General features: G+C 44.1%; 1 pseudogene; it reads right to left on the reverse strand.

The window, feature by feature from the left end:
• Window positions 1–17,612: 17,612 nt before the first annotated feature.
• Window positions 17,613–17,706, reverse strand: LOC140066571 (U6 spliceosomal RNA; annotated as a pseudogene).
• Between the last annotated feature and the right edge of the window lie 901 nt (window positions 17,707–18,607).

Genomic DNA, 18,607 nt, shown 5'->3' on the forward strand with positions numbered 1-18,607 from the left:
TAGAAATATTAGGCAAGGTTCTCTGGGATGGAACCACAGGTTAATCCAATATAGTATTATACATATGATATACTACTCCCCACTCCTTTTATACAAAATGAAATTAAAAGAGGATAATAAGTGTGCAAGATGTGGAATGGAGGAAGCAGATTTCTGTCACGTCATTTGGTATTGTCCAATAATTGGAAAATTCTGGCAGGAAATCTGCACCCACTTGTCAAATATGCTTAGTATGGAACTCCTTCCCACGATACAGGTAGTGATCTTGGGGGACACTGAGGGATTGGGGGTAGATCAGGGCACCCAAAAATTGGTGAACAGAGTCACGCTAGTGGGACGGGTGTGTGTTGCAAGAAATTGGGGGAACTCAGAGGTTGTTCCCATATCCGGCTGGATAAATATGGTGAATAAGATTAAGCTGTATGAAAAGATATGGTTCATTAAGCAGGGTGGGGAGGGTAAGAGGAAGTGGGAAAAAATATGGGGAAACTGGAAGTAATGGCGCATCAAACAAGAACGTCCGCAATTTCAGTTTTTTATTTTATTTTATTTTATTTTTTTTTTGTGCTCGTTCTCATCCGGTCGGTGTAGGGAGGGGGGGAAGGGGTATAAAGAATTTGTATAAGATTGTAAGAAAAAATTCTGTTTGGTTAAGATACAAAGGATAAGAGCGTGTATGCAATCTCTTTACAAGATGTATTGAATGCATGCTGTGTTTATTCTCTTATCTGGTGTAAAGTTTTTAAATATTGATACTAATAAAGAAGTTTGGATAAAAAAAAAAGGAGGATCTATTGTCTATTGACAAAAGTTCCAAACATACACATCTTTATTTTATACTAGCTGTAGCTCCCGGCGTTGCCCGGGATAGTAAATAACTGCTCCTAGCTAAAACAAAATAGAATGGGTTAACAAAAACTATTTTATACGTATCTATAGACTGTCTGTCGCTGGCACTCTCATTCCAGTGACTGTCTGTCACCGGCGGTCTCTTTCAGTGACTGTCTGTCACCAGCACTCTTATTCCAGTGATTGTCTCTGGCACTATCATTCCAGTGACTGTCTGTCTCCGGCAATCTAATTTCAATTACTGTCTGTGGCCGACAGTCTCATTTCAATGACTTTGTCTGTCTCTTGCACTCTCATTCCAGTGACTGTCTGTTGCCGGCAGTCTCATTTCAGTGCCTGTCTGTCGCCGGCACTCTTATTCCAGGGGCTGTCTCTGGCACTCTCATTTCAGTGACTATCTATCTAGTCTTTTTCAGTGACTGTCGCTGGCAGTCTAGTTCAGTTACTGTCTGTCGCGGGCAGTCTCTTTTAGTTACTGTCTGTTGCCGGAAGTCTCATTCAGTGACTGTCTGTGGCCCACAGTCTCATTCAAGTGATTGTCTGTTGCCGGCAGTCTCTTTCAGTGACTGTTGCCGGCCATCTCATTTCAGTGACTGTCTGTCACTGGCACTCTCATTCCAGTGACTGTCTGTCTCTTGCACTCTCATTTCAGTGACTATCTGTCTCTTGCACTCTCATTTCAGTGACTGTCTGTCGCCAGCAGTCTCTTTCAGTGACTGTCTGTTGCCGGAAGTCTCATTCCAGTGACTTTCTGCCGCTGGCAGTCTTTTTCAGTGACTGTCTGTTGCCCACAGTATCATTTCAGTGACTGTCTGTTGCCGGAAGTCGCATTCCAGTGACTGTCTGTCCCTGGCAGTCTCTTTCAGTGACTGTCGCCGGCAGTCTCATTTCAGTGACTGTCTGTCACTGGCACTTTCATTCCAGTGACTGTCTGTTGCAGTGACTGTCTGTCGCTGGCAGTCTCTTTCAGTGACTGTATGTTGCCCACAGTATCATTTCAGTGACTGTCTGTCGCCGGCAATCTTATTCCAGTGACTGTCTGTGGCCAGCAGTCTCTTTAGTGACTGTCTGTTGCTGGCAGTCTCTTTCAGTGACTGTCTGTTGCCGGAAGTCTCATTCCAGTGACTGTTTGTCCCCGGTAGTCTCTTTCAGTGACTGTCTGTTGCTGGCAGTCTCATTCCAATGACTGTCTGTTGCTGGCAGTCTCTTTCAGTGACTATCTGTTGCCGGAAGTCTCATTCCAGTGACTGTCTGTCGCTGGCAGTCTCTTTCAGTGACTGTCTGTTGCCCACAGTATCATTTCAGTGACTGTGTTGGTCGCCGGCACTTACATTCCAGTGACTGTCTCTGTCACTTTGTCTATGGAGAGATTTATCAGAAGTGTCTGAGAGCAGAAAAATTTCCTTTTTGCACAGCTGTTAATAAAATTACAGCTGATCTCTGATTGGTTTCCATGGGCAACTGTAACAGTTTTACCTCAATCTCCACCTATCTCTGTATCCCTATCCATCTTACCTCACACATAAGTTGTCTTCTACTCATTGCCATTAGTAACCAATCACAGCTCAGAGCTCATGCAGTATTAATGACCTGTGGCAGAACAGCAAACAGCCAATCACGGCTCAGCTTCCAACTGCCACAGCAGCAGCAGACAATGGCTTCTGTATATGGTGGTTGATAAGTGGATTTTGGAAAGCGTGGGGTGAAAATTTTGGCTCAAAACATGGTTAATGACGTTCCCTGTGCCACAGACAACAATAGCAAAATTTGGTGATTGCAAATGAGACGATGCAGATTCGGTTAGCGGAGATACATACATATACATACACACTGAGCTTTATATATTAGATTTAGAACATAATCGAAAAACAATGTATATAATCGCTAAAAACATTTGTAAAAATATTGACGTACAAATACATAAGGAAAAAGTGGTGAGTACAGTAACCCCATCGTAATGAACACCCTCAGCCCCACAGATAAAATATGAATTGGTAGTGCAGAATATAGTGCAAGTCTTGATAAAATAAATGTAAAAATACAACAACTAAAATGATGAAGTGACACTGCAATGTGCTAATGTGAGAATCACAATATATAAGTGCAAACCTGAGGCGGGTGATGAATAATGATGAGCGGTGTTTGTATAGGGAGAAGAATCTTAAATTTGGAGTGTGAATGATGTGTATGATGAACACATGAGATAAAGAAAGTCTGGTATGAGTGTAAAGTGAATACCGAAAATATATATGCATTTATCCCCTTAAGGACGCAGGGTTTTTTTTTCCGCTCATTTCTCGCTCTCCACCTTCAAAAATCCATACCTTTTTAATTTTTACGTGTACAGACCTGTGTGAGGTCTTTCCCGTAATGTTATTTATTTTAACATGCCATGTACTGCGAAGCTGAAAAAAATTCCAAATGTGGAAAAATTTAAAAAAAAACACACGTTCTTGTGGGCTCAGTTTTTACGACTTTGACTGTGCACTCCAAATAATAGCTGTGTGAGGTGTCATTTTTTGCAAAATGAGCCAACGTTTTCATTGCTACCATTTTGAGGTCTGTGCGACATTTTGATCACTTTTTATTCCATTTTTTATGTCACGTAAAAAGGTGTAAAAGTCACGTTTCGGACATTTGGATGCCATTTCCCGTCTTGGAGGTCACCGCCGGCCGTAACCATTTTTATATTTTGATAGATGGGACGCGGCGATACCTAATGTGTCTGTGATTTTTACTGTTTATTATATTTTATATCAGTTCTAGGGAAAGGGATTTGAATTTTTAATATTTTATAATTTTTTTTTATTTTTTAAACTTTTTCACTATTTCTTAGACCCTCTAGGGTACATTAACCCTAGATAGTCAGATCGTTCCTACCATATACTGCAATACTTCTGTATTGCAATATATGGCATTTTTGCAGGTCATTCATTACAATGAGCCACCGGCTCATTGTAACGAATCTGCAGAAGTCATGTAGCCTCGGGTCAAACGAAGACCCGAGGCTACCATGGCAACCAATCACCGCCCCCCCAATGACGTTCGGGGGAGCGACAATCGGAATAAAGATGGCGGCGCCCACGTCTTTAAAATGCCGTCGGCGACCTTGCTGGCGGCAACAGAAAGGTTAATAGCTGTGATCGGTGCAAGCATCAACCGCGGTTATTATGGGTGGGGGTTTGCTGCAATATGCAACAACCCCCACCCTTGTATGAAGAGGACTCAGCCCGTGAGCCCTCTTTATACATTCCCTGCACCTCTGCGCCCTTGGATTTTCAACAAATTGGCATCACAATTTTTGAACTTCTTAAATTGCTTCGGAATGGGTTTTCATTTTCCAACTTTTGATTCAATATGTAAGTGCTGCTGTTATACTGTTTGTTCTATGGCTCTGGTTTTCAATTCCCTTGTAGTCATGGCAATATAAATTTTTGGGCAAGGGTAACAAGCATAGTAAATCACTCCTTTAGTGTCATAGTTGATAAACCAAGTGATTTTAAATTCACGACCACCACAAGATCAGAAAAGGATAAAGCTTTCTTGATATTGGGACATGCAATGCAACGTCCATAAAGAGTAAAGCCGCTCTTCGGTTTAGCGGCACCACAAATCACTGGTCTACACTTATCATGAGAAAAATAACTCCTAACCAAAATATCCTTCATTTTATTACATCTTTTTGGGTCGATGTCAGGATACAGAGTAGTGATTCTATTTAAAATAAGGTCAGAGGCAAGAAGTGGCCAAAAACAAGTGCGAAACAGTGGTGGCCAAAAGTATTGGCACCCCTGCAATTCTGTCAGATAATACTCAGTTCTTTCCAAAAAATCATTGCAATCAGAAATTCTTTGGTATTATTATCTTCATTTAATTTGTCTTCAATGGAAAACCACAAAAAGAATTGTCAAAAAGCCAAATTGGATATAATTCCACACCAAACATAAAAAGGAGGTGGACAAAAGTATTGGCACTGTTTGAAAAACCATGTGATGCTTCTCTAATTTGTGTAATTACAGCACCTGTAACCTACCTGTGGCACCTAACAGGTGGTGGCAATAACTAAATCACACTTACAGCCAGATGAAATGGATTAAAGTTGACTAAACCTCTGTGTGTACAACATTGAGCATGGAGAAAAAGAAGACCAAAGAACTGTCTGAGGACTTGAGAATTAAAATTGTGCGAAAGCATGAGCAATCTCTAGGCTACAAGTCCATCTACTAAGACCTGAATGTTCCTGTGTCTACCGTGCGCAGTGTCATCAAGAAGTATAGAGCCCCTGGCACAGTGGCACCTCCCAGATGTGGACGAAAATGAAAAATTGACAAGAGACTTCAACGCAAGATTCTGCGGATGTTTGATAAAGAACCTCGACTAACATCCAAACAAGTTCAAGCTGTCCTGTAGTCCGAGGGTACAACAGTGTCAACCCGTACTATCCTTCGGGACTGCATGGTAGGATACTCAGGAAGACTGGAGGCTGGAGTTTCCCAAAACTTACCTGAGAAAGTGTAAAACGATTTGGGAGAATGTTCTCTGATCAGATGAGACAAAAGTAGAGCTTTTTGGGAAAAGGCATCAACATAGAGTTTACAGGAAAAAAGAGGCCTTCAAAGAAAAGAACACGGTCCCTACAGTCAAACATGGCGGAGGTTCCCTGATGTTTTGGGGTTGCTTTGCTTCCTCTGGCACTGGACTGCTTGACTGTGTGCCTGTGTGCCTTGACTACTAACAAATTTTGCAGCATAATGTAGGGCCCAGTGTGAGAAAGCTGGGGCTCCCTCAGTGGTCATGGGTCTTCCAGCAGGACAATGACCGAAACACACTTCAAAAAAGCACTAGAAAATAGTTTGAGAGAAAGCACTGGAGACTTGTAAAGTGGCCAGCAATGAATCCAGGCCTGAATCCCATAGACACCTGTAGAGAGATCTCACAATGGCAGTTTGGAGAAGGCGCCTTCACATCTCACCGACCTGGAGCAGTTTGCCAAAGAAGAATGGACTACAATTCCAACAGAGCCTTGTAAGAAATTCATTGATGGTTACGGGAAGCGGTTGTTCGCAGTTAATTTGTCTAAAGGTTGTGCTACCAAGTATTAGGCTGAGGGTGCCAATACTTTTGTCCGGCCCATTTTTGGAGTTTTGTGTAAAATGATCAATTATTTGATTTTTTTTCATTCTTTCTTGTGTTTTTTCATTGCAAGCAAAATAAATGAAGATATTAATACCAAAGAATTTGTGATTGCAATCATTTTCTGGAAGAAAACGAGTATTATCTGACAGAATTGCAGGGGTGCCAATACTTTTGGTCACCACTGTAAGTGTGCCCTCTACTGTTTATCTCCTTGGTTTTATTTTTCACTTATACATCTTTTGGTTTTATGTTCTCTACAGTGGTATATGTTTCAGAAGCATTCCACAGGAATTTTTTGGTCTTTTCCAACAATTGTTCATTTTTGGTCTGGCCTAGGATCTCATTAAGAAGATCTTTCTTCAAACTATCGATTATGGACTGGGAATATATACTCGAGTATAAGCCTAGTTTTTCAGCACAAAAAAATGTGCTGAAAACCCAAACTCGGCTTATACTCGAGTAAAAGAAAATATAGGTTTTACCAGGTTTTTCTGGTAAAATTAGAGGCCCCGGCTTATACTTGGGTCGGCTTATATTCGAGTATATACAGTAGGTTACATGTATCTTTACATGGAGATAATAATGTATTTTGCATTTTTTGCACACAAAAAAAAATCACTTTTTCACATTTCCCATGGTTTTTACTTATTTTTATTGCATATGCTTTTTCTGTATTCCTGGCTCACTCTTACACTCCACACTTAGTTTATCTCATTTGTTCATCAAGGACATCATTCATATCTAGAAAATTGGTGTCATGTTAAATATTCATTTCACCTGCTGTACGTATGCATGTTTATTATATAATATCTATACTGGTTTGTGCTGTTGGTCAATAATGTTTTTCTTGTTTGCTGACAGAGGATTAAATCTGTCAAAATAAACCACTTGAAATTTCATTAACATGATTATGGAGGATTATAGGATTAAGACTTCTTAAACACCAATTATAGAAAAACTGCTTGCAGCCACTTATGTCACTGGATCTGCAACTTCTGCAAATTTTGCTGTCATTCTAAGTTGTGTAATGATAATTACTGTATATACTAGGATATAAGCTGAGGAACCTAATTTTAACACAAAAAAACTGGGAAAACCTATTAACTTGAGTATAAGCATAGGGTGGGAAATGCATTGGTCACAGACTTTCCACTGTATAGCCAGCAAGCACTTGGCCGACAGTATATAGCCAGCAGCCCCACCCCTCCCAGTATATAGCCAGCGCCTGCCCCCTAGTATATTGCCTGCAGCCCCCTTGTATATAGCCAGTGCCTGCCCCTTCTAGAACAAGTGCAAAGTATATAAAGAAACAATAAAGAACAAATTAAACAGAGTAAACAAAGACCTGAGGTTGCCTTGGCTATGTCTGTATTTATCCTTGGTAGTTTGGCCTATTTATCCATGTTTCCCAAGCTAGTTTGTATTTGTGGTACATGTTTTCTTGTATGGAAATATGCTTTTTGTACAGGCAGTCCCCGGGTTACATACAAGATAGGGTCTGTAGGTTTGTTCTTAAGTTGAATTTGTATGTAAGTCGGAACTGTATATTTTATCAATTTAATCCCAGCCAGAACTTTTTTGGTCTCTGTGACAATTGGATTTTAAAAATGTTGGGTTGTCATAAGAATCAATATTAACACTAAAGCTTCATTACAGACACCTGTGATAACTGTTACAGCTGATCATTGTAGCCTAGGACTAAAGTACAATAAATTACCATTATCCAGAGGTCCGTTTGTAACTAGGGGTCATATGTAAGTCGAGTAAGTCTTAAGTAGGGGACCGCCTGTATATCCAGTTATTATTCACCTGATTTACAATTACACTCACATTGGGGCATTGACTTACTTTCCAATGCCTGGTGATGACTGGTTTGGTAGCCATTAGTGTATGGGTGATAACAGTTCTGCATTGATCTTCTGAGAAGGATGTATTGAATTCCCATTTAAGCATGTAGGGAAATTTATAGAATGTATTTTTGTTTTCTAATCATGTGTAAAGAAAAGGATATCTCCTTCTTTATCTCCAATGATGACTGTAATTTTTGTATAACCCTAGGGTTTAACACTGAACAGGGAGTGGGGGTGATGTTTAGAAAGCTGCGTATTCTCATGCATTTCAAAAAGTCTGTGGTGGGAAGGAAGAATTTCTGCATGAGGGCATTATAGGGAGAGATTTTTCCTTTTGTAATCAAATTAACATAACTGTCACAGATGCACCCGCGATCCTTGACGGCTAGTACCATCATCTCCCGTGGTTGTCCAGAGGGTCCACAGACTCTTCCCTAAGAGACTCTTGCTCCTGGTACTCCCTAGTACTCTCCGTGTCCCCGACAGTCGTCCCTACGAGCTGTCGACGAACTGCTACCATTGTGAAAATACCCAGTATTTACATTTAGATTCGCATTGATAACTCTAAGAAGTTATTGCTGCGATATGATGGTCTTTTAGGTCAAGGAGGCATAGTCCGCCTGCGTTTTTACTTTTGGATAGTGTCTTAAATGCAATGCATGGGTGGTTGCCTTGCCATATGAATTTGTTTAATTGTGTCTTTGTTTTGATAAAGAAGGAGTTTGGAACTGATATTGGGATAGTGCGTAGCACATATAGACATTTTAGAAGTACCATTGTTTTATAGGTTGCTACTCGGCCAAACCATGATAGAATGTATTTTTCAAGCTCTGTATTGATGGTAGCTATACGTGGCAGATAGTTTATTTGATTTATTTGAGTTTGCTTACTGGGTATGTCAGGTCTATTCCCAAATATTTTATATTATGCTCTCTCCAATCTGTGAATGTTGACCGGGAGGATTTGTGTTTTGGTATTATTTATCTTGTAGCACGATATTTTGCTGTAGCTCTCCATAACTGCGAATATGTGTGCTAGCGAGGTTTCTAAGTTAGTGGAGAATAGAATAATGTCGTCGGCATATAGCCCTATTTCATGTTCTATTTTGCCGATCTTTATTCCTTTAATGTCTGGGTTGGATCTTACTGTTATTGCCAGTGGTTCTATGACTAATATTAATATGATGGGAGATAGAGGACACCCTTGTCTTGTCCCATTAAATAGCGTGAATTAACGGGAACGAACCCCATTAACGAATACTGTGGCTGATGGAAGGGAGTACAGGGCTTTTATTGCCATAACAATATGGCCCTCCAGGCCGTTTTTCTGGAGTACTGCAAATAAATAGTTCCAGTTAACCCTGTCGAACGCCTTTTCAGCGTCAACAGTTATAAAGGCAGCTGGGGTGTTACTTATCTTGCAATGCTGTATAAGGTTTATAACCCGTCTAGTGTTGTCAGGAGGGGGTAAATCCCCCTTGATCAAGGTCTATAAGTACTTTTAGTACTGGTTGGCTAGTAGCTTAGGGTAAATTTTTATGTCCTCATTCAACAGAGAAATTGGACGAAAGTTGACAGGGCGGTCAGGTGTTTTCCCTGGCTTGGGGAGGGTTATAATTATAGCTTCCAAGTATTCTTTGGGAAAATTCTCATTTTGTGCAGCTAAGGAGTATATTTTAAGTAGATGTAAAGTTAGGATTAGAACTGCTCCTGTAAGGCCATCTTGGCCTGGGGCCTTGTTTAGTGGGACTGCCTTAATGGTTTTAATGATTTCCTCTGTTGTTATAGGTGAATTTAGTTGTGCTAGTTGTGTTTTTGTTATTTTTGGAAGTTGAAGTTTGTGTAAGAAATCTGATATCAGATCTGCTGTGGGTGGTTGTAATATGTTGTTGTTTTCTAGTGGGCTTGAAAGCTGTAAAATCCAAGCCCACAAGAAAACGTTGCAAATGTGTTTTTTTACCATTTTCACTGCATTTGGAATTTTTTTCCCGCTTCCCAGTACACGGCATGGAATATTAAATACCATCACTACGAAGTGCAATTTGTTACGCAGAAAATAAGCCACCACATAGCTCTTTATGTGGAAAAATAAAAAAGTTATAGATTTTTGAAGGTGGTGATTGAAAAATGGAAGTGAAAAAACTAAAAAAGGCCAGGTCGTTAAGGGTTTAACATCCTATCAGGTAAAAATCCATCAGTAATAACTAGAGATGAGCGAGCACTAAAATGCTCGGGTACTCGTTATTCGAGACAAACTTTTCCCGATGCTCGAGTGCTCGTCTCGAATAACGAGCCCCATTGAAGTCAATGGGAGACTCGAGCATTTTTCAAGGGGACCAAGGCTCTGCACAGGGAAGCTTGGCCAAACACCTGGGAACCTCAGAAAAGGATGAAAACACCACGGAAATGGACAGGAAACAGCAGGGGCAGCATGCATGGATGCCTCTGAGGCTGCTTAATCGCACCATTATGCCAAAATTATGGGCAACAGCATGGCCATGACAGAGTGACCGAATGAGGCTAGATAGCATCTAAAACATGCAATAATTGACCCTGACACTATAGGGGACGGCATGCAGAGGCAGCAGTGGCAGGCTAGAGAGTCTCATGGCGACATACCCTAAATGGACTCAGGTTTCACCAAAGGAGGTGAAATGATTTCCTATGTGAACAAAAGGTTGACGGTATATTTAGTCGATAACACAGCATGGTGGCGACATAGTGACCAAGTTCCATAACGTATCTGGTGAAACACCCGAAAAATGAGCCTGACACAGCTCTTTTGATAAGGGGACGACATGTGGAGGCAGCCATGGAGATGACTTCCATGATTAAGAGCGACAGTATGGGGCATTCATATTGCGCTGCTATGATTGCAACTTCAGGTCTCCAGCATGGCGGCGACAGATGGGCCGAGTTCCACTATGTATCTGGTGAAACACCTGAAAATTCTGCCTGACACAGCTCGTTTGATAAGGGGATGATGTGCTGCATATCCTTTCGTGCTCCAGCGTCTGGGGTATAGAGAGTTGAAATGAGACATTGGTGGACGCTGTGGAGGATCGTGGAGGCAAAATGGACAGGAAACAGCAGGGGCAGCATGCATGGATGCCTCTGAGGCTGCCTAATCTTGGGATGGAGCTGGCGGTCCACTGCCAGGCGAGCTTTCGCCTGTCCAAGCCCCTGTCTCTCGGCTCCTCCCCACCCAAAATGGGCCTGGGGGCCAGAAGCATTTACTTTGAAAAAATTATAATTTTCAAATCAGGCCGGGTCGTTTGAATATTTCACCTAGGAATAATGGAATAGCATAGTGGTTCTATTTTTAATTGTTTTTACGGAAATGGTTCCATGATTAAGAGCGACAGTATGGGGCATTCATATTGCGCTGCTATGATTGCAACTTCAGGTCTCCAGCATGGCGGCGACAGATGGGCCGAGTTCTACTATGTATCTGGTTAAACACCTGAAAATTCTGCCTGACACAGCTCGTTTGATAAGGGGATGATGTGCTGCATATCCTTTCGTGCTCCAGCGTCTGGGGTATAGAGAGTTGAAATGAGACATTGGTGGACGCTGTGGAGGATCGTGGAGGCAAAATGGACAGGAAACAGCAGGGGCAGCATGCATGGATGCCTCTGAGGCTGCCTAATCTTGGGATGGAGCTGGCGGTCCACTGCCAGGCGAGCTTTCGCCTGTCCAAGCCCCTGTCTCTCGGCTCCTCCCCACCCAAAATGGGCCTGGGGGCCAGAAGCGTTTACTTTGAAAAAATTATAATTTTCAAATCAGGCCGGGTCGTTTGAATATTTCACCTAGGAATAATGGAATAGCATAGTGGTTCTATTTTTAATTGTTTTTACGGAAATGGTTCCATGATTAAGAGCGACAGTATGGGGCATCCATATTGCGCTGCTATGATTGCAACTTCAGGTCTCCAGCATGGCGGCAACAGATGGGCCGAGTTCCACTATGTATCTGGTGAAACACCTGAAAATTCTGCCTGACACAGCTCGTTTGATAAGGGGACGATGTATGGAGGCAGTGAACTAGTAGTAGATTAAAGGTGCTGCAGTTAAAACTATGTTAGTTGGATCTTGAGATGGAGCTGGCGCTCCGCTGCCAGGCGAGCTTTTGCCAATCCAAGCCCCTGTCTCTAGGCTACTCCCCAAACAGCACTTCTAAGAACCTTTTGTATAAGATCAAGTGTAGTAGCGTTCTTATAAGTTTAGGATATGGCGGGTGAGGGGAATGTAAACAGATGCGCAAGAAGCGCTGAAATAATATTGGTAAATGATAAAAGTTTTCCAGTATATTTTGTGGATTACACAGCAGGGTGGCGACAAAGTTAACAAGTTTGATGTGGAATCCATGAAAACAACCCAAAATTCTGCCTGACACAGTTCGTTTGATAAGGAGACAATGTATGGAGGCAGCTATATGGACGACTTTTGGAGGCAGCTATGGCGATGACGTGTGGAGGTAGCAATGGAGACAACGTGTGGAGCCAGCTAAAAAGACGACATGTGGAGGCTGCTATGGAGACAATTTAATTTGGATAGTGCCTGTATGTGGCAGTCCAAAAAAGTTTTCAAACCAGAGGAGCAGGTAGGTGGTCCTCCAGAAAAATTAAATAAATTGAGTGCCTGTATGTGGCAGTCCAAAAAAGTTTTCAAACCAGAGGAGCAGGTAGGTGGTCCTCCAGAAAAATTAAATAGATTGAGTGCCTGTATGTGGCACTCCCAAAAATTGCTTAAAACAGAGGACCGGGTAGGTGGCCCTCCAGAAAAATTAAATACATAGGGGCACATTTACTAAGGGTCCACAGCCGCGAATCCGTCGGGTTTTTCCCGAATATTTCCGTTCTGCGCTGTATTTCACGGGATTGTGGCACACGCGATCGATTTTTGGCGCAATCGCGCCGACTTTCGCGCGACAGAAATCGGGGGGCGTGGCATCCGGACAACCCGAAGGATTCGGAAAAGCCGCGGAATTTAAAAAGCCATTTGTGTCGCAAGATCAAGCACTCACATACACCAGAAAAAAGCAGGTGAACTCCAGCGGACCTCGGCGCAGCAGCGAAACATGGTGAATATCGGCGCACGGACCTTAGTGAATCGAGGCAGAACCCGAATCAGCGTCGGAGAACCCGCCGCTGGATCGCGACTGGACCGGGTAAGTAAATGTGCCCCATAGAGTACTATAGCTAGAGCCAGTTGGCCCTGGCAAAAAATAGCCAGTTTCCTATGCTTTAGTGTACAAAGAGGAGGAGAAGGAGGACAATGAGGATGAGGAGTGCATACATTATTCAGGTTGAGCTTCTTTCACCTGGTGGAGAATGAAAATCCGGAGAAATCCAGGCTTTATTCATCTTGATAAGCGTCAGCCTGTCAGCGCTGTCAGTCGACAGGCGTGTACGCTTATCGGTGATGATGCCACCAGCTGCACTGAAAACCCGTTCGGACAACACGCTAGCGGCAGGGCAGACAAGAACCTCCAAGGCGTACAGCGCCAGTTCGTGCCACATGTCCAGCTTTGAAACCCAGTAGTTGTAGGGAGCTGTGTGATCATTTAGGACGATGGTATGGTCAGCTACGTACTCCCTCACCATCTTTCTGTAAAGATCAGCCCTACTCTGCCGAGACTGGTGACAGTGTCTTGCTGGGGTGACATAAAACTGGCAAAGGCCTTGTAAAGCGTACCCCTGCCAGTGCTGGAAAAGCTGCCTGCTCGCCTACTCTCCCTCGCTACTTGACCCGCAGAAGTACGCCCTCTGCCGCTAGCGCTGTCAGAAGGGAAATACTGTTTCAGCTTGTGCACCAGGGCCTGCTGGTATTCATGCATTCTCACACTCCTTTCCTCTCCAGGGATGAGAGTGGAAAGATTTTGCTTGTACCGTGGGTCCAGGAGAGTGAATACCCAGTAATCGGTGCTGGAATAAATTCTTTGAACGCGAGGGTCACGGGATAGGCAGCCTAGCATGAAATCTGCCATATGTGCCCAACGCGCAAGAATTCACTCCCCTCACTGGCCTGACTGCCCATTTCCTCCTCCTCCAACTCCTCCAACTCCTCTTCTTCTGCCCATACACGCTGAACAGTGAAGGACTGAACAATGGTCCCCTCTTCTGTCTCGCCAACATTCTCCTCCTCTTCCTCCTCATCCTCCTCCACCTCCTCCGATATGCGCTGAGAAACAGACCTAAGGGTGCTTTGGCTATCAACAAGGGAATCTTCTCCCCCCGTCTCTTGTGACGAGCGCAAAGCTTCCGACTTCATGCTGACCAGAGAGTTTTTCAACAGGCCAAGCAGCGGGATGGTGAGGCTGATGATGGCGGCATCGCCACTGACCATCTGTGCTGACTCCTCAAAGTTACTCAGCACCTGACAGATATCAGACATCCACGTCCACTCCTCATAGTAGACTTGAGGAAGCTGACTGACCTGACTACCAGTTCTGGTGGAAGTTGACATCTGGCAGTCTACAATCGCTCTGCGCTGCTGGTAAACTCTGGATAACATGGTTAATGTTGAATTCCACCTCGTGGGCACGTCGCACAACAGTCAGTGAGCGGGCAGTTGGAGGCGACGCTGCGCTGCCCTGAGAGTGGCAGCATCTGTGCTGGACTTCCTGGAATGCGCACAGATGCGGCGCACCTTCGTGAGCAAATCAGACAGATTGGGGTATGTCTTGAGGAAACGCTGAACTATCAGATTTAACACATGGGCCATGCATGGCACATGTGTCAGTCTGCCGAGTTGCAGAGCCGCCACCAGGTTACGGCCGTTGTCACACACAACCATGCCTGGCTTCAGGTTCAGCGGTGCCAGCCACACATCAGTCTGCGCCGTGATGCCCTGTAATAGCTCTTGGGCGGTGTGCCTTTTATCTAGGCTCAGCAGTTTGAGCACCGCCTGCTGTCGCTTAGCGATGGCACTGCTGCTGTGCCTAGAGCTACCGACTGATGGCGCCATGCCCACGGATGGTAATTCGGAGGAGGAGGAGGTGGAGGAGGGGTGGGAGGAGGAGGAGGCATAGTAGGCCTTTGAGACCTGGACCGAGGTAGGCCCTGAAATCCTCGGCGTCGGCAGTATATGAGCAGCCCCAGGGTCAGACTCGGTCCCAGCCTCCACCAAGTTAACCCAATGTGCCGTCAGCGATATATAGTGGCCCTGCCCTGCAGCACTCGTCCACGTGTCAGTGGTCAGGTGGACCTTGTCAGAAACGGCGTTGGTCAGGGCACGGATGATGTTCTCTGACACGTGCTTGTGCAGGGCTGGGACGGCACATCGGGAAAAGTAGTGGCGGCTGGGGACCGAATACCGAGGGGCGGCCGCCGCCATGAGGTTTCGAAAGGCCTCGGTCTCTACCAGCCTATAGGGCAGCATCTCCAGGCTAAGCAACTTGGAGATGTGGACGTTGAGGGCTTGGGCGTGTGGGTGGGTTGCGCTATACTTCCTTTTGCGCTACAGCGTCTGGGGTATGGAGAGCTGAACGCTGGTGGATGCTGTGGAGGACCGTGGAGGCGAAGATGGGGTATTCGCACGGGAGGTGTTTGGGCCGTGGTCCTGGACAGGGGGCTGACTAGCAGATGACACAGGGGAAGGAGCAGTGGTGTGCCCGGCCGGAGGTGAACGGGCTTGGTGCCATTGAGTGGGGTGTTTAGCATTCATTTGCCTGCGCATACTGGTGGTAGTTAAGCTAGTAGTGGTGGAACCCCTGCTGATCCTGGTTTGGCAAAGGTTGCACACCACAGTCCGTCGTTCATCCGGTGTTTCTTTAAAGAACCTCCAGACTTCTGAAAATCTAGCCCTCGCCACGGGAGCTTGACTACGGGCAACATTTGGCGCTGATGCACCAGCTCTGGCCCTGCCTCTCCGTCTGGCCCCACCACTGCCTCTTCCAACCTGTTCTGCTATAGGACTCGCCTCCGTCTCAGAAGCACTGTGTTCACCCGGCCTATCAACCCAGCTTGGGTCTGTCACCTCATCATCCTCCGATCCCTCAGTCTGCTCCCCCCTCGGACTTCCTGCCCTGACAACAACTTCACCACTGTCTGACAACCGTGTCTCCTCATCGTCCGACACCTCTTTACACACTTCTTCCACTACGTCAATAATGTCATCATCACCCACAGACTGCTACTGGTGGAAAACCTGGGCATCGGAAAATTGCTCAGCAGCAACCGGACAAGTGGTTTGTGACTATGGGAAGGGTCCAGAAAACAGTTCCTCAGAGTATGCCGGTTCAAATGCCAAATTTTGCTGGGAGGGGGCAGACTGGGGGGAAGGAGGCTGAGGTGGAGGAGCTGGAGGAGTGCTGATTTCGGTGACATGGGTGGACTGCGTGGAAGACTGACTGGTGGACAAATGGCTAGAAGCATTGTCCGCAATCCACGACATCACCTCTTCGCACTGTTCTGGCCTCAACAGTGCTCTACCACGAGTCCCAGTAACTGGAGACATGATGAACCTAGGGAGTGTAGCTCTGCGGCGTTCCCCTGCTCCCTCATCAGCAGGTGGTGTCTCACCCCGCCCAGGACCACGGCCTCTGACCCCTGCAGTAGTTGGACGCCCACGTCCACGCCCTCGTCCTCTACCCCTAGCCCTCGGGTTAAACATTTTCCAAATTAAAGTGTAAACTTTTAATTTTTTTTTTTTTTTGTGTTTATTTTTTTTAATTTTTTTATTTTTTTTAACAAAACGATGCTATCCTATTGCTATGGCTAGTTTCTAACCTACACTGACAGCACACAACTGGATTTTGTGCTGTGCCTGATGACTTTGAGCTATAAAATGAAATAAAGGTAAAAAAAAAAATAAATCAGCCTAATTCTAATCAAACCCCTAATAAATTTTCCCACTTCGGTGTTTGAGGTGGATATGCGTGTCACTAAGAGCTAAACACAACGGTCGCAGGTCTCCCAGCAAATTCCTCACAATATGGTACTAGCTGCACTACTAATGCTAGCAAGCCCAGCCACAAGCAAACAAAAAAAAGGAAAATATAACGCTATTGTAGGCCTAAGTAAGCCGTTGGGGTTCTCCTATGGCTATTTTGTAGCCTACAATGAAAGCACACTGCTTTGCAAGATGAGTTTGAGCTATAAAATGAAATAAAGGTAAAAAAAAATAAATCAGCAGACTCTGCCTAATTCTAATCAAACCCCTAATAAATTGTCCCACTTTGGTGTTTGAGGTGGATATGTGTGTCACTAAGAGCTAAACACAACGGTAGCAAGTCCCCCTGCAAATTCCTCACAATATGGTACTAGCTGCACTACTAGTGCCAGCAAGCCCAGCCACAAGCAAATAAAAAAAAAATGTATAACGTTATTGTAGCCCTAAGAAGGGCTGTTGGGTTCTTGTAGAATCACTCCTGCCTAACACTATTCTAATAGAACACCCTAACGCTTTCCCTGACCAGCAGCAGCTCTCTCCCTAGCGGCATCCAGACACAGAATGATCCGAGCAGCGAGGGCAGCGGCTAGTCTATTCCAGGGTCACCTGATCTGGCCAGCCAACCACTGCTATCGACGTGTAAGGGTACCACGTCATGCTGGGTGGAGTGCAGAGTCTCCTGGCTTGTGATTGGCTCTGTTTGTGGCCGCCAAAAAGCAAAACGGCGGGAGATGCCATTTTCTCGAGCGGGCGAAGTATTCGAAGTATTCGAGTACGCTAATGCTCGAACGAGCATCAAGCTCGGACGAGTATGTTCGCTCATCTCTAGTAATAACCATATCGATACATGAGTAGGTTCTTTGTCTTGGAGAATAATAGGTAAAAAAAATATGGAACGCTTCACGAATTTGCATGTCATCCATGCTAATCTTCTCTGTATCGTTTCAATTTTAGTATATGTGCTGCCGAAGCGAGCACCAAAATCGTTTTTTCAACAATTTCACTGCATTTGGAATTTTTTTCCACTTCTCAGTACACGGCATGGAATATTAAATACCGTCACTTGGAAGTAAAATTTGTTTAGCAGAAACAAGCCCACACATAGCTTTTTACATTGAAAAATTAAAAAAAAGTTTAGATTTAGAAAAAGAGTAGATTTTTGAGACTGTGGAAAAAGCTGAAAACACAACTGTCATTGGAGATAGTTTTTTTTAACTGCTTCACGGAGTGTTGTGAGCATTTTTATAATGTGCTTCATTAACAAATTCTGTTTAGTTTGTAAAGACAAAGGCTTCAAACTGCTCCTTAGTTACAATGTTAATATTTTTCTTCTCGGAGCAGTGATTGTTAACCCTTTCTAATCTCCCTCTGTATGTAGTATGCTGTGAGCAGTATTTACAAACGTCAAGCTGAAAGTGAAGGAGTTAATCTCAAATGATACTTACACTTTAAGAAGCTCCATAGAGAACAATGAATTTGTGTGCTGTCCATCTACTGTAATGGACAGACAGCACATGTTTGTTAAATACAATTGTGGGATAAAACCCTTCATCTTCACTTTCACTCCATACAAAACTCCCACCGTAAGAAGATGCCATGACATTTAATTTTTGTGTTAGAATCAAGTCCAATGCTAAACATGGAAAAAGCGGTTGGCAGTAAATTCAAGCTCTATAGTATTATCCAGAGATGTTCCCAAGTTTACTTAGTAGGCATTAAAAACATCAAAAATGATCATGACACAAATGGAGTCTTGCCTGTTTTCTTGTGGGCTTGGATTTTACGGTTTTCATTGTGTGCCCCAACTGACATGTCTAATTTATTCTTTGGGTCGGTGCGATCACGGGGATAACATTTATGTAGCACCATCAAATTCCGT

Source organism: Engystomops pustulosus, chromosome 6, assembly GCF_040894005.1.
Source record: "Engystomops pustulosus chromosome 6, aEngPut4.maternal, whole genome shotgun sequence".
Classification (NCBI taxonomy): Eukaryota; Metazoa; Chordata; class Amphibia; order Anura; family Leptodactylidae; genus Engystomops; species Engystomops pustulosus.